Consider the following 15,598-nt stretch of genomic DNA (forward strand, 5'->3'; position numbering starts at 1 on the left):
AACAACTGCAATTGCATCTCAGACGCAATGGGCACAGGGAAGCAATATGGTACCCTTGAATCCAGCACCCAGATCACAAGCAAAACTTTACCACTGAAAGTTCATTAGTTACAAGCGTCAAGTGCATTTCTGGCACTAAGAAGATGCTGTCACCGCCTAAAAATGTACTGAATCTCAGTCTGGAAAAAGGACTGAATGCTGCAATACCCCACGTCAGCTCAGCAAATCACTTCAGGGAATTTCTATCAAATTCCTTCGCAGACTATTCCTGATGCAGAAACAAGATGTTACGCATACTGGGGCACTCCCCAAAGGCGCCAGTTTGGGATTATTCGATTAGTTACTGTGTCTCCAGCTGTGCAGCTCTCTTTATAAACCGAGCCATCAAAACAGATGAAGACACCCCTTCGGAGAGCCAGCATGATAGATCTTCCTCTTGGGAAGCATCCCTAGAGAGATGACTTTTCTACTTAAAAAAAAAAAAACTGCAAGTTACACATCTTTATTTACAGGACCCGTAAAGCACATACCAGTACAAGTGTTAATAGGATTATTAAACATAATTATTACTGGAGGCATCTATTTGTATTTACACATTTTACCAACAGTTTTCATGACATTGTAAAATTCTCACATCAGCCCTTTCAGATAGGCTGTTAATCTCCTTATCTTACTGCAAATGGTGAAATGGTGCAACAGAACAAAGCAGAAACATCTCAGTCCCTTCATTTAAAAATTAGGGAATATTCAGTTAGGCAGCTAGTAGAGGTTATTTGGATTTCAATCAGGCAATAAACTCAACATAAAAATAATAAAATAGGCACTTTCATCTAAAGATCTCCAAGCATTCAAACATTAGAGATGCCTACCATTGCTAAAGAGCTACTGCTGCTCTTTCTGAAGTTTTTCAAAGATGTGTTTTTCTAGATGAATTTAGAATCAGCAATAAAACAAGTAACTGGAGCACTTGGCATTCAGGTCTTCAGCACGCGCAGCTCTGATTCTGTCCATGCACTGCAGCTGCGTGCATGCGCACACAGGTTTATGACTGTCACCACAGCTGAAGATGGGAAAGGATCATTTTTCCAAAGGCAACTTCTAAATTGACTACTTTATTGCTAATTCCCGAGGTACGCACTAATAGAGTCCAACTTGGCCTCCTCAGCACGCTTATCCCTTTGTCCAGATGAAACCCACCATCTTGACCCCTGAGCACTTTACTCTTGCCGTGCACCACAAATACCGGCTGCCTTGAACTGTGCTCACATCTGCAGGAAGGAACGCTTCTAGGGGGTTCAGGATTTTTAACGAAAAAAGCATTTATCCCTATTTTAGAGACTTGAAAACCCAAAACACGTACACAAATACAACTGTTAGTTAGGCTTGCCAAAAACCACATCTATGTGAAAACGTGGGTTTTTCAAGCTTGAAGATGACCTTTTCTAAGCACTTTAATTTGGGAGTCTCTCTTCACTGAAACCTTATTACCTGACGGTTTTGTAGCTTGTACTGCAAGAAAAAAACCACAGGCAGCAGAGTCGTAACATCAACAGAGAGCAGTGAGTAGTCACAACTGCTACAGGTGAGCAAAAACCGTCAGCGTCTTTTTTTCCCCTCCGCAGAGGATTCTAGAAAACAGGAAACTTCTGACTCTTCATCAGGAAATGCAGCTACAAGCAAATGCGCAAGCCTGAGTTGTCTACGTTCTTCTTTAATGAAAACCACCTCGGCACACGCGTTTCTCCGGGCAGAGGGAAGCACCGCTCACGCTTCCCCTTCCCAGCCGAGGCGGCTGCAACCCAGAGGCCGAGGGCCAGCGCGGCACCCAGGCACCGGCACCCAGGCACCGGCTCTGCCTCCCGCCACGGTTCACACCAGGGCAGTGGGGACACAAATCTGAGGAAGCGTCACGGGAATCTCCTACCTGCCTGGATCAACCACCAGTGCTCTTCAGGACACAACACTCGATCTTAATGGAAAACACCGCAGCTAGGTATGAATAACTTGCCTTACAGAGCACTAAGTAAAATCAACGCAATGCATTTCTTCTTGCAAATTTGTTGTATGCTCAGTTCCAGCTGGTAAAAGTATTTCAGGATTAACAAGGGCTGGGAGGTGCACATGGAAAGAACAAATACTTGAGCAATAAGATCTGTTAGCACTTATTTAAAAATTTGCTGCTTGAAGCTCAATATATGCTATGTATTTCTTCCCCATTCAGCTTGCTCCCCAGTTACAAAACTGCTAATGGATTTGCAAAACTCTGTCAGCAGACAGGTTTAGTAACATGCAACGCAATTAAGACAACTCCATTCTATCCACGGCTTTGTCATTAAGACTTTAATAAGGGAAAAAAAGGTGAGGTAGCTAGATATAATAGATTATGGAGCACTGAAATGTGCAGTAATATAGTGTTTCCTTGCTGCAATGAATCAGTCTACTCACGACTTAACCTAACACTCCTTTGCGAGTCCGACATTCAGGAAAGAACAGGCTTCAAGGCAAGCAGCAGTTGGAAGCGCCTTCCCTGCCTTTGCTGCTGCTCCTGCATCCTTTCCTCAGCAAAATAGATGGTCCCACACAGAAACAACTCCATGACCTCATTAGAAATCATTAAACAAAAGACACCTACTTATTTTAATAAGCTTTGGCTCAGTCCCTTAACCTCTGAAAAGGTGAAACGCATGTAGGTAGATTACACGGATGAGTGACGTGCACCTCTCCTCCCCCAGAGACCATACAACCAGACTATGTGCCCGGCATGCCCACAAGGAGCAAAGCTTAGCAAACAGCAGCCCAGAAGTCTGCGAGACACGCTAGCTAGGTGTAACCGCCGAGGAATTATCCGCTGTTCCTTGCCTTCTTTAAAAGCAGAGTAGAAAGTCTTTCCCTTGATATAGGGAGGGATGGGGCAGTACAGTTCACAACTTCATCCCTCTTTGAACTGCCAATTTTGAAACCAATCACATAAATTTAGATTTAAGTGATTAAAGCTCTGATTCATTAAAGACTTCCTCCAGAAAGCTTTTAAGTAAGAATGTCCTTCCCTTCCGAATTTAGGAACTGATTTCTAGAATTAACAAAATGCTGATTCTCCCCTTGTAATTCCAAACAGAACCGAGAAGTGTAAAATCTCAGTTTATCTAAAATCTCAGTTCACCGTTTCTCCTCTTTTAATCCTTTGATACCAGTTTGTCGGTTAAGAACGCCAAATCTGTTAGTTATCTGTTGCTAATTAACATGGGAGACTGGCTACCCCTCACGTTCTTCTCTAATGTTAGATTAAGAAAGATGACATGAAGGTAATACACTTAAGCAGACCTGCCACTTTCTGCTGAGCGGCTAAAGAATGAGGCACAGAATTCAAATGCAGAAAACTGCTTCCTTGAATATGATGTATTAAAACATTTAGGGCTTGATCATCCGTACAATGTTATTCTTCAGAAAAGTCAACTACGCTATTAGCATGGTTACACAGTAAGCAGCAAGCTTATAAAAAGGATTGGGAGAGGAAGAGAAAATAGAAGATACAGCTTGGATGGGTAATGTAGTTACCACCTGCCCTGCATTCATAATTTCTTCCTTCTCTCTGCTACAATTGCACTGATTTTTTTTTTATTATTATTTTTTTTAAGCAGAGCAACAACATGGCAAGCTGAAGCTCTACATCAGTCACGCTCTTGCTTCAGGAAATCACCTTCTTTGCAAGTGGGAAGGGGAAGAGGAAGGTCCTGTTACAAGAATCCTACAAGGGGTGTAAGAGCTGCTGAGTTTATTTCAACAGGGATCAGCAACCTGAAGAGCTAGGATGTACGCTGGGGAGAAAGGACAATGGGAAGGAGCAGCATGAAGGACATCCACAGACCGTAAGCATGGGGACCTTCTGCAGAAGATGCTTCGCTGGCTGCAAGCCAAATCACCTGAGCCAGCAGTGACTTCAGTGTGATGCAAGAACACTTGGTCGAAACCATGAGTCCTTCAATAGCTGCCACAGTTTCATCCCCTTAGTGAAAAGCTGGCTTAAGCTGGCTCTCAGCTGACATTCAAGTCCTGCAAGACTTGACCAACCATGTAAATACGGAAGTAGTTAAGGATGGGGAGAAGGCAGAAGAGCCTTTTTTGACTTTCTATCTCTGACTGCAGAAATGGCAAGACCCATCCTCTTCAGATGCATCTTCTCTCTTAGAAACTGGCTACCAGAAGAAAAAGTGGAAATCCAAAGGACAACTTCCAAAACACTTGTATTTCTCAAATATTCACAGATCAACACAGCATAGAGATTTTATATTAAAATTCTAACAAAGCTATTGGTTCTCAAGGTGGAATACGTCACCCACAGCTCTCACACTAAACAGCAGGAAAAACGAGTAACCTTTTCCTTTAGTCCAAAGTGCTGCATCAGCACTTTTAAATTACAAATAAACTCTCTGTTTTTTGAGGGGGAAAAGTAGCAGCTGATGGGGCTGCCGCAGGGAACAACAGACTATTCAGGGCCAGCAGATCCAGTCCGTGGTGCTGAGCTGGAGAAGGGCAACCTTGCTCATCTTTCAAAAACACACCACACAGTACTTCGCCACAAAATAAAATCAAGAATGCAGGAATTTCCTGAGGCTTACTGGGCTTTCTAGAGTATAAAGTGTCCGCTTGTTTTCCCATTGCTTACACAAGCAAAAGACTTTTTTTCAGCCTTACTCTGAGAACATACCAAGGCGCAGTCAAAGGCAGTGCGTGCTACAAACTGTGGGTCATTGTATTACACAAGACCTTTTATATGTCTGTAGTCACAACAAACACATTTTAACGTTGAATTCACTGCTTTTGCATCTTTTAATTTACACAGGTCATCAGGTTAGCAGCCACTTTAAAATAACAAAAAGCCTTCTACCTCCTCTCTTTTTTAAAAGGATGCAGCCACCCTCACTGCTCACTTGATGCCACCCCGTGACAAATCCAGGCAAAGAGCAGCAGCGTAAGGCCTGGCTGAACGCCGCCCAGGCTTCCGGTGGCTGAAGGTGAATAAGCGTGTTTACTCCTCTACAGGTGGCTAAAGTTACTAATTCAAGACCAAGCAGCCCGTAGTAGAATTTGGATTAAACACTGAGTATTCTCACTCTCATACTAAGCCTTGCCCTGTATTACAGATTCCTTCACCGTGGTATGGCTGGCTCACATGCCTAGCAACTACATAATTAAAAGGTCCCTAATAGCAGAAGAAAAGTTTTCCACACATTCAAAACAAGCCGTTTAATCACTGCCCTCATCAGATCATAAAGTCACCTAGGTCACAGAAGGACCGAGCACTGTATAGTCCCAGACAACTGCACATATTTTCATCCCCTTTGCAATTAGCTTTTCAAAATTCCCCGTAGCATTCAGCAAGCATGCTTAGTTATTCATGAATTTAAAAGGTAGGGAAAGATCCTCTACCTTATGTATTTGAGTCACTTTTGTCATTCTCACTTTGATTCATTTTGGTTTAAGCTTTGAAGCACAGACRGCATACTGCACCACCATGAATGTAATCATCCCCGAACTGGATACTGGCATTTAACTGATGGTGCCTCTAACACTTTCACACAAAGGTCATCATCATTTTCCATCACAGGCATTATACTTCCTGGGGACTTTTACAGTATTAAGGTTATGGCCCCAAAACAGAGTCAAAAGACCAAAAATGGAGACAAGAGTAATTAAGGCTACATTATCAAACTACATCACTTGAGAGAGGTCAGAGTGAGCCTTGGGAGGTAGAGCACAGAACCATGAAATCATTGCATTGCCATTAAAAAAAATTCCAACAAAACAAAAAAAGGAATATTCAAATTTATACTTAATAAAATGTGGGCTCTGTTGACACTGTGTCCTATACATAGGGAAACATTAGCTTCTTAACATTTACTTTGCTCCTTAAAAATAATGATAAAACAGCTGAGGAGAGCCTGCAGAAGGTCAAACTCATTCTTTTTTTCTTATATGTATACAAAGGACAGAGAGAGCAGAGGAAACTAAGACCGAAGGCTTTTATAATCAGACCCTTTAGAGGCGTAATTTCCAAGTTCAAATCACCTTCCAGCTACAAGAGTACAGATATACAAAAGTAGTAACAAATTGGAAGAAACAAAGCGACACAAGAAGAAATGTTATCACTTTTTTAACATGACATACATACTCCATTGCCTTGTCAAATTTTTTTCTGTGCTTTTTCCACACTTGTCCAAAGGCAGAAAGTTATATTGTTTTCTTTCTTCTACTGCAGCTCTTAATCATTTGAATTTCCCTGTATACTTTGTTGCTTCTTTCTAATAAATTCTCATATTTGATTACAAATACATACCAAAGATGCTCGCAACAAGCAGTAGTCACAAAACCAATACACAGAAATAAGTGTTAAGTTGATGCAAAAGACTCCTAGAAACAAAGAGTAAAATACAGTACTAGGCTAGAATTAATAGAATTTATCACTTTTTGAAATCTGACTGATGCTTCACCAATTCCAGCAACAGATGCGGTCAGTGATCAACAGAACAGTCCCGAAAGCTGGCATCTCGCCATAGTATTAGCGACTATTTCTACTCTCTACTTCATCTCTTTACAGACACAAGCTCCCCAGTAAGTGCCAGTTATACCCAACTCACTGTCCTAAAAAGACATATTTTGGATCATTACGAGAAAGCCAGGTATAATCTCAGGCATTGGAGGGGAAATTAAATTTTTACCCTACCCATTGCAGTACCATTTTACTGCTCAAGTCCTCCAGCTCTACTTTTCAGCTCTTCCTCATACCTCCTGATCTGTTTAACTTTACTCCACAACTTGGCAGTCATTTTAATCAGTTCATTTACAGACAGGATGACCTCCTGCTGCACAGTTTGAGCTTCATTCTTGCATCGCTCAATGTATCTGCTTCCCTCTTGCCGATTCTACTGTGAGTTATATAAAGGTAGCCTTCTTGTCTTTTAAAAAAAACGTATTTACAAGAAAATATATGTATATACATTTACACATATGTATTCCACGCTGTATGTGGAAGTTACCAAAGTTCCCACACAATTGCCAGTCTACTGTTGGTCTTTCAGTACTTGATGATACATCTTGAGGGAGACCAGCATCCAGGAGAACACTCCATATCTTGCTCTTCTACGGCATGCAGCATTCAGCCTCTAAAAAAGAATTTAGAAAAATGTCTCTTTTTTTAGGCTTTTTAAGCCTCCTGTAAACTAAAGGTGTGGAAATATGGAAACAAAGAAATTTCTGTACCAACTTGTTCATTCTTCAGTAGGTCATGTACAGAGCTACAGGGATGAACTTGGACCCAGGAGTCCTTCTGTCCCAGACATTTCCCACACTCTGAACAACGTTCTTGCTCCAAGCAGGACCATCTCCCTATTCAGGGTTTCAGCTTTTCCCAGTGAAAAGTTTTCTCTGAGTACTCTTGCCGGATAGCAAACACAGTGAATCACAGCCTTCAGAACACAGAATTCCAGGAAAAGGCACAAGAAACCTGAGCTGCTTTTCAGTATCTAGTTATATCTCCTTGTATCTAGACTATAGTTTTCTCAAGATGTTCCCACTGCTATCTCAAATGCCACGCTCTTTAAAAAGATGACAAGCTTGGGAAAGGAGTGGGATGACAACAAAACAGAGCAACCAACCCCCAGCTCCCGCCCAGATTAAAAAGCAATCCTCTCGCCCACACAAATCCGCTTCCACTGGCGGAGCTGAACTCCGAAAACTCGCCGCAGTCTGGTCTCGACTTAGTGGTCCCCCATGATTGCTTTGTGAGGAACAGTCCTCCTCCCATGTTAATGCCATATAAATTAAATACAAACAGGAGGCACATTAAAGTCAAAGCAAAACAGAACCAACCCAGGAAGGGGAAGGTAGAAGTCAGCAGATTAAAAAGCCTCAGGTGCAGCTCAGTCACCCCTTGCTATTGCAGCCTACAGACCAATACGTAAGCAGCAATTGCACAGGAGTACCCAAAGTCACCAAGCTTCGTGGTGTGAGCACAGCCTTAGCAGAACCTGATCCTTCAAGCTACTCAGTAGCATATGAAAGACGGAGCCCAAAACGAACACCACACCGAAGGCTGATGCAGTTAATTAAAAACACCAAACACTCTACAGATGCGAATAAAAGTTAAAGCCATTTAAAGGTACAAATAAGGTTCAGAAAATGTTTTGGATTACATATTTTGATGTATTCCCAGCATGTTACCAGGAATTGTTCATATTCCCTCTATTAACAGAAGAAAAGCTGTAGTCCAAAATGAAAGATTTCATGGTTTTGTAAAAACAGTCTCATTTTTTTTTAATGATTAAAAATAGGGCTGTGACAAATGACAGACAACAGCCTAGGCAATTCTGGCTATGGCTAGGAGGTTTTGCAATTTAGAAAAGCCTTTATATAGTAACAGTGAAAACTTAATGGAATGAAATGCATTACTAGCAGAACATTGTTGATCACCACAGCCTTAAAATCTCCCTTGTAATCTAAAAACGAGGCTTTGAAGTGAAAATGATATAAGAGGAGGAAATGTAGTCTTCTGGTTAAGACCAGAGCCAGGAGATTCAGGTTCAGGTTCATAATCCTGTCAGTAACTGCATGCCCTGGAAAAGGTGAATTTTCCATTAAAAAAAACACAAAAAACAGAAAAACAGGATATTCCTTAGAGGATTGAGAAATACTAACATTGAGTAATACACATTGACAAGAGCCACTTTATAGTTGATATATATCATTATAGGCATTTGGGGCTAAAATTCTTTCTAATATATGGATGATGATAAAATTGTTTCAATGTCCAAGATGTGTGCACGAAGTTTAGCATTAGTGAAGTAAAAAGATGTGAGACATGCTTAAAAGCAATAAATAAATCAATCAAGGCTAGTTTTTAGTCTCAGTGAAATATTGAGGATAGCCACCTTTTATTTTCATACACACATCCTGATACATTTGCATCGCTAATTACTTAGGCCTCCCAGATCTTCTAGCCACAATAAGTGTCACTTAGAAGTGAGGCAGTTGATTTCTGCCTTTAATACAGTTGTGTAATGCTACAATCAAAACTGATAGCTTGGAAATGTCATAATTTTAAGCAGCTTTCAACCGGCATCCCAATGCATGCTGCAGCAACCCTATACATTTGCTTTCCATACCCTTACAAAGAGAACCTCATTTGCAATTCACAGACTACAAACTCATGCAAGGCTTCAAACCTGCAAAGCTTTTAAGCAAATGCTCAAAATTAACCAATTAAACACGCTGACAAAGTTGCCAAGACATTTAATCTATGCAGAATTCAAATTAAATATTTAGGTATTTTTTTATCTACTGAAATAACCATGAAAGTCTCTTTTGCTGTTACCAAAACATAGTCCCTGCTGCTGACTTTTCAGGGAGGATGTTTAAAAACAAGATACAGATTGAACTACCCCGTGCCGGGATTCACTGCCCCAATCTCATCTGCAGAACGTGGATAAATCCTCACGTGGGTGAGAGCAACCAAAGCCCTCATTTTTATAACTAATCCGTAGTGTGCATAGACCCCCCCCCCCCCAATGAAAGTAAAATGTCTAAGTACATCGGGCAATATTTTGTGTTTAAGCTCTACAACTGTTTATTCAAAACAAATGAAAGTTTAATCAACAAACTTCAAATAAGTAAGAAACAAAGTAACCCACATGCAAGAAGCAGGAATGTTACAGCTAGCTCTGTCTACATGAAGTTTCCGAGTAGTTTAAGACTGTCTGTACTCAGCTAAAGGATGCCCCCAGATGACATCAGACAAAAAAAATCTCAGACAAACCTCTGCCTACGCTTTCTGACTTGCCGAATGCTGCATGAAATCCTATGGACAAGTAATAAAGCTACATTTTATCACTAGTTTGCAGCATAGATTTCTACAATAATAAGTACAATGATTAAAAAAAGGATTAAAAAATCATTTTGGCATGTGGATCACAAGCAAAAGCGACACATTCACATCAGTTGTTTCCAGTATTCTTGCTGACGAACCCTTCACAGCCCCCAGTAACGCACGTGCCGCAAGCGCCTGCGCCTTCTGCGAGACAAAAACATTCTGTCCATTATGCACCTTGAAATAATATATTCTTCAAACAACTTTCTAATAGTTATTCCTCTCATTCAGGGTGATCAACAGTGCATAGATGACCAAAAAAGTTGATGAACATTTTTAATGTAAGGGTGTGTGTGTGGGGGGGGGGGGGGTGTCTGTTGTTTTAGATGCCCATTTGCTTTCCTGCCTAGGGAAAGTCTAATCTCTCTGCAGCACTAGACTGGCAGGTATTTTTTGTCACACTCTTCTGCCTATTCAAAGCTTTCTCCTGGAATTTATTTAAGGAAAGAATCTTTTTCTTTTAGCAACACTGATGTGTTAATTACAAAAAAGCTAGTTAACAGCACAAGAAATTTGGATACATGTCCGCAAATACAGAAAGGCAACAAAACGGAATAAAAGCGGCAAGGAATAAAAGCAAGCACGTGCCGAGAACATTTTGAACTAAACTCCTCTCAGTTTCTCCTGAAACCAAGGCTGGCTGCCACGAAAGCCTAAGTTTCTGGATACTCTCGGGGCCGGGGATCTCCAGGAGGTATCTCACAGCCCGCCGGCGCGCAGACCAGCGGCACCGAAGTCTAATCCCTGCCAGCCCGTGCTGCGGCGCGGCCAGCGCCATTAGCAGGGTTTTGAACCCAATTGTGTCCCCACCTTCAACCGGTGCTTCCAGCCCTCGCTGCTGCCCAGCGAGATAACCAAGTAAATCTCCATCGACAGCGGAGCAGTCGCCAGCGGGTCAATAAATCCATTGAGCCGGTCTGATGTTCTAGGAAACAACTGTGGCCCAGCTAATGTTTTTGAAGTGACAGATTTTTATCAACAACTAAAACAGACCTATTAGAGACACAATTAAATTCTGGTACGCTCAGTTGTCTACAGGAACCAAAATAACTGCATCAGAGATGTCAGTTCTTCACCAACGAAAGCAGCTTACAGGCGGCGGAAACCCAAGGGAGCTCCGGCTTACCACCAAGGCAGCACCGCAGACCCCTGCCAGAGCCCGGYGCCCCATGCATGGTGTCTTTGCTCCTCTCATCTGCTCAATACAACAAATCAACTCCTTTAATTACTACCAATGTCACCCTTCCCTGCTTCTCCTTATCGGAATATGTATCTTAAAGTCTGTTAGATGATTTCAGAACACAAAGACAGTCAAAGATGTGCTTGAAAAATTCACATTTCAAAAGCTATCATTGGAGCATCTTGTGTTGTGACCCAGGACGCACAAAGCAGTATGCACCTCTGTCTCTCCTGGGGTGATTAGAGAATTTTGTAGAACACCTACACTGCTAAAACGTGTCAAAATAAGAATTATTCCACTCCTGCCCTGCACAACATCAGACCACCTACAAGGAGGTCATCAAGATGACAGACTAGCTCTTCAGTGGGGCTCAGTGGGACGACAAGAGACAACCTGAATAAGCTGAACCAAGAGAGGTTCAGATTGAATACACGGGAAAAACTTTTTCACCATGATGACAGCAAGCAGTCGAACAGGTTACCCAGGGAGGCTGTGCGGTTTCCACCCTTGGAGGCTTTCAAGAGTGGGTAAATCAGCGAGCACCCAGTCTGGCCTCACTGCTGACCCTGGTCATGGCTGGAGGCTCGACAGGATGACCTCCCGAGGCCCCTTCCAACCCCAGTTATCCCACGATCTACTAGCAAAACCATGTATCTTATCGGGATACGAGGGGGAAGGCAGGAAGAACTTAACACCTTTGCGTACAGGCCCATGTTTGACACTATCAGCCGGTGCTCAGCCCAGCATCTAAACCAGCTTTCACGCTTCAACACTCTCACTCGAGCAGCTTGCACCCTGCATGGTTCTCCCCAGGATTTGGGCGCTCTGTTTACCTAGTGGCGTACAGTTTTGGTCATTGTCAGTTCTCACCCAGAACTTAACTTCCATTCCTACTGACATAATTACCACTGGAAGGAAGGAGGAGAAAAAAAACCCCACTATAGACTCCATTATTTAACATGGAAACACCATGAGAAAGTCATGAAGGATTGAAACAGCAGCTCCATGGAAGGAAGAGAGTAGCTCACGACTGAGAACCAGAGTCTGTACTTCCCCTGCAGAGGATGAGCCTCCTAGAATTCGGACTGACCAGAAAGTCTGGGAAGCTTTGAGGAACACACTTCAAACAGGACATGAATTCATTTGCAAGCAATGAGGTGCCTGGGCGTGGACAGAGGGAGGAGAGGAGCAGGCACTCATGGCTCTTAATTTCACAGAAGAGCCCATCTGAATGAAGAATGCTGTACTGCCGTGTTTGGAGCTGCACAAAGGAAATGAAATTCCTGCGCAAAGGGAGAGGCTGGCACACGCTTCCAGCAGGAGCATGTTTCTTCTAGAATGGAAATCCACCAGCAGAAGAGCAGAACCGGTCTCAAAGATGGAAGCCGAGGTAAGAAGCGGCTGATCTCATTGCACTCTGCTAGAAGGAACATACAGGCTTGGATCTGAACGCAATTCGGAGAACGCCCAAGATTCGTGCCCGAGGACAGCAATACAACACCCCTTGGGACAGCAGTGGTTTGGTTCGTTTCTTGATGATATGAGCGTGCTTCACCAGAAGAAGTTCGGAAAAGCATAGCTTATCAAAGAAAGCCAGGCAAAAAAAAGCTGGAACTACATCCTGAAATCTCACCGTGAAGCAGGAGGTATAAAAGCCCTACAGAACTTCAGCATTCCACAGCTCGCCAGTACTCCTCCTATACATTACGCACATACACATGCCCGGGAAAAGAAACACGTTTGTAAAACACAGAAGTAACAGCAATACGTTGGGTTTTAGTTTAGATGCCGCAAAAGACCAAGTGAATCGGTTACCTATACTTTGCTCGCTGGATCAAGAATCAACCTTGGCCTATAGAATGAGCTACTTGTAACCAGAAATTAAAAGAGAATTTTTCTATTCGTAACTTCTGCATCCTTCCTTAAAGCTTCCATCTTCCCAGGAAAAGGAGGTATGGCACTGCCACATCCAAGCATCAAAGTAGGACAACTAAATTCCATTCCAAACCCTCCTACTCCTTTAACAAGTAATTAAGCCCACACCTCATTTTCTCTGTTTATAAAACTACTGCATTACACCTGACACAAGAGTGCTGTGATCATTATGTGACTGCAAAACTAGAGCTTCAGTGGCATCCTGCGGTTGCCAAAAGTTCACTTCCTGCTCCCTAAAACACACACCAAAGTGACAGGGGGCTGAGCTTTCACAAGAGTTCAAAGACATTTGGGTGTCACCAAAATACTCTTTCATTTTATTTTTTGCCCCAAATGTATCCGTATTCCAATTTAAAGAGGTGGATTTTAGGGTTAGGAGAAGGGAGAGGGTTCCCCTCGCCCCAATAATTCTGGCAATTTTCTTCAGTTTCCTATTGTTTTCAATAGTTTCTGCTATGCTTTCTTTTCCTATTTGAGAAATAGTTACTCTTTCAGCTCCACAGCACTCCTTCACAACCTCTTTCCTTCCCTCTTAAAAATCTATCCTCACCCTCCCCTGCTACACAGCGTAAAGGAACTATTTAATAGCAATCGCTCCAGCCCAAGACTTTACCCGTCTCTGTTCCAACCGAGCGGAAAGTAGAGATTTCATCTACTAGTAGTGATTAAAACAGAAATGAAAAGACTGCTTATTTCTGCCTTCCAAAAAAAAAAAAAAAAAAAATCTTTGAGATGTTTTAGCTGCACTATGTCAAAGATAGCAAGGATTTTATTTTCATGGTGGAACAGCACTAAATTGAATTGAATTATTCATCACAAATGTGTAATGTGATCATTATTTCTGGCATTCACCATATGTTCTTACTGCCTCAATTCACTTCAGGAATCCCAAATTAAATTCACTACACTCTATACATCATCAGGATACCACGTTTCCATGCACACACTGAAACATATACAGATGAAGAGTGACATACATAAACACATGCAGGTAGCCACAAATGTATGAAATCCTCTGTAGTGCTATGCATTTCTTCAGGACAACAGTCCAGTGATGGCCCAAATTTCCTAGATTCAATCCCCATCTTTATCTTTAGTCCTACTGCAATAACTTGGTCAATTTTACATTCTCATTTTTTATTTCTCCATCTTTCAAGGGTGCTTCAAAAGCTAAGTAAAGTTTGTGAAGTGCTGAAAGATACTGGGATGCAAGAAGCCAAGACTATTATTGATGTGAAAAATTATTGCTTCTTCCCAATCCATAAGACCTGGTATTTACATTGCAGCACACGGTCCAATTAGATCACATTAGATCAACCAGCTGCTGCTGTAAGGATCTTCAGTACAAACTCCCCTTTGCTCACACTCTTCAAACAAATACCCGACAAACTGTTCTCAGGTACCTAAAGCAAAAATAATCCTGTCTCAGGAGTCATTGGTATGGTCTGGCTCACACATATGCTAAAGTCACGGCATTAACCACCAAACTATTTTGTTCAATACTCGTATTCAAGAACTTCTTACGTGAAGCTTTGCATTCAAAACAGCTCTGGATGCATCACTTTGGCAAGAGAGACAAAAATACACACATATTCACCTAACTTACCTTAGAATAAGTAAACTACATAGACACAGACAAAAAGGAGTAGAAATGCTCTATCCCAGGTAATACTACTAGACTTGATCCAAACATCTTATTGAGGTTACACCAAGCTACACAAGCTCAGAATCCCTCCTTCTCCCCATTTGTTTAGAGTAACTTAACTGTTAAATTGAGAAAAACATTGTTCGTGGTATCACTCTTATTTTAGCTAATACTCTTAAATGTTTGGAAGTACTGCTCACAAGGGTTTTGTGATAAACAGTCTTAACTAGCCAAATAAACCAGAAATAGCAGAGACCCACGCATTTAGATTTAGCTAGACCTGTACTCCAACTATTTCACAAATCACTCACAGAAGGCTTGAAAACCTTGTAAGCTGTGAAATTTCAGTACATTTACAGTAAAACAGGAAATTCTAGTACTCTACTACACATCATACATACACAAACATACCTTTCACTTTAATTAGAAATTCCAAAAGGGATAAGCAACAACCATAACTCCCAAAATACAACAAGATTATTGCCAAATTCAGAAAGAAAAAGCCTTTGCTGATTTCTAGGATCCTCCAGACAATTAGGCTACGGCATTACACCTACATATGACTATTTATGGGTCACACTGAATAGCTCCTTTCCCCTGCTAGCGAAGACGTGCGCGGCAGTGAAGTGCTCAATATTGCCAAATCCCGCGACCCTGCTGGGCTTGGAGCACACGAAGCAGCTCACAGGGATGCACAGGACTGAGCAGGCTCAAGCGTAAAGGCTGGAGATTTTAAAACCAAAGACTGGTTGCGCTATTTCATGCATAGTAACATTAAATGCGTTTCTCAAATCAATGAAGTTGCTAGAACAAAAGTGGCAATCAACAAGTTGTGTGTTTTAATCCCTTCAACAAAAGGAAAATCCCCTGGTGAATTATGTCGTGTAGTTAGAGATACAAACAGAGAGACGAACGCTGG

The 15,598-nt window shown here is 41.9% G+C and overlaps 1 protein-coding gene across 5 annotated transcripts in view; it reads right to left on the reverse strand.

Annotated features, from left to right (window-relative positions):
- Nucleotides 1-15,598, reverse strand: part of SRGAP2 (SLIT-ROBO Rho GTPase activating protein 2) — a 119,042-nt gene that overhangs the window by 77,071 nt on the left and 26,373 nt on the right. The gene's annotated exons all lie outside the window — the stretch shown is intronic.

Source organism: Apteryx rowi, unplaced genomic scaffold (genome assembly GCF_003343035.1).
Source record: "Apteryx rowi isolate R43461 unplaced genomic scaffold, aptRow1 scaffold_45, whole genome shotgun sequence".
Lineage (NCBI taxonomy): Eukaryota > Metazoa > Chordata > Aves > Apterygiformes > Apterygidae > Apteryx > Apteryx rowi.